This window comes from Grampus griseus (genome assembly GCF_964374135.1).
Source record: "Grampus griseus genome assembly, chromosome: 5".
NCBI classification, from domain to species: domain Eukaryota; kingdom Metazoa; phylum Chordata; class Mammalia; order Artiodactyla; family Delphinidae; genus Grampus; species Grampus griseus.
In genome coordinates, this window is record NC_138998.1 from 137,224,369 (window position 1) to 137,226,396 (window position 2,028).

Genomic DNA, 2,028 nt, shown 5'->3' on the forward strand with positions numbered 1-2,028 from the left:
CTTTGATGGGGCCCAGTGACTCACTCCCAACCCAGTCAGGACTTTCTACATCTTGATAACACCTAGATGACTAATGCCTACAACACCTGGGAAGCTCGGTGAAGGCACTGTTTGTTCAGACCACACTTGCTCCAAGGGCTTGTCCTTCCTGGAACAGAGATCAAATGGTGCCGATTGGTAGCTATGTCCCTCCAGTCCCAGAACAAGAGGAGTTGATCCATTCACTCTAGCTGGCTGTGATTGAGCCGACTTGGGGCCTCCCGGGACGGAAGTCAAGGTGTGTCAAATACACCTGTCCAGAAGGTGAGAAGCTCTTCTAAGTGTGACCTGCTGACACAGAGCAGCCTATTACCTCTCCTCCTTCCATCAAGATGCAGCTTAAATCACCTCTGCTCCATTCATCAAAGGGAATATTTACTGTGGTTGTAATGACTCTTCTCACTGTACCCAAGGCTACACTTAAGACACACAGGCCTTTCAGAAAGCACAAAGGGGCATTGTGTAAACCAGAGCCCAGTGAGATGGAGGAAGTAGTAAACACACCATTGACAGCTGTGCTCCTCCTCCGGCACGTATGACTTACCTTGGGCTGTGGGTGGCATTGAGTTGATACCGTATTTATTACAAAAGTTGTGCCTTCATTTTAAACATAATTAAATACCTAGGCATTTGCTTTGCATTAAAATTATCAAGCAACAAACATGCTGGGGAGAGAATCTTGGGCTAAGGTAAGAAGTTGTGCATCTGGTCCTCCTTACGTGGTACTGATCAGCTGACAGACCTCATAAACTCACATTGGAATCTCTGTTTTCTCATCTAAAAAATGAGATTAGAATACAACAGGGCAGTAGTTCTCAAAGTGTGTTCCAGGGCACCTATGGGTCCCTGAGCCTTTTTCCTAGTGTCTGTGAGGGCAAAAATTACATATTTGCTTTTTTCATTCTCACTCCCTCCTGAGTGTCCAGTGGAGCTTTTCAGTGACACGTGATATTGCAAGGGATTGAATTCAGAAGCTGATATGAGGACGTCCCTGGTGGCACAGTGGTTAAGAATCTGCCTGTCAATGCAGGGGACACGGGTTCGAGCCCTGGTCCGGGAAGATCCCACATGCCCTGGAGCAACTAAGCCCGTGCACCACAGCTACGAAGCCTGCGCTCTAGAGCCCGTGTGCCACAACTACTGAGGCTGCATGCCACAACTACTGAAGCCCTCACGCCTAGCGCCCGTGCTCTGCAACAAGAGAAGCCACCGCAATGAAAAGCCTGTGCTGCAACGAAGAGTAGCCCCCACTCGCCGCAACTAGAGAAAGCCCACGCGCGTCAATGAAGACCCAACGCAGCCAAAAATGAATAAATAAAATTTAAAAAAAGGAAAGAAGCAGATATGAGAATCAAAATGCCTTCCATGAAGCCAGACATTAAGAAGATTCACAAAATTGTAAAACAATTCCATGGGTCACACTAATGTTTTGTTGTTTTAGAGCATTCAGTTACCTTTCATTAAGAAATGTTATTCAGGTGAACATGTAATAGGTCTATCGTCATTATTTTTAAATAAATAAATGTTTTCAACATGTTTCAGTTTTGATTTCTAATATGGTAAAAATGTATATGATCTATATCAACAAGAAATTTTAAGAATATAAAGGCATCCTGAGACAAAAAGATTTGACACCCATTGCACTAAGTCACCTTAAGGTCCCTTTGTCATTCCTAATTTAGATTTCTTCGCCTTGTCAGGTTTTTTTTTCCTCTTTACCCACAATGCACTTATGGTCATTTTAATTACTCAATACTTTACTTACTTGTTATGCTTCTTATCTGTCATGTGTATTTCTCTGCTGATGTATAAACTCCATGAGGGCTGAGATGTTTGTCTATTTTGTTTTAAAGTACCACAGGCTGCCTAGAACTGGGGCTGGCACGTGGCAGGCACCTGATAAATATCTGTGGATGTGAGGGAGGGGGAGGGGAGAGGGAGGAGACAGGGGCATAGCTCTTCCAGTATCTGTATAATTGACAGGGCAGG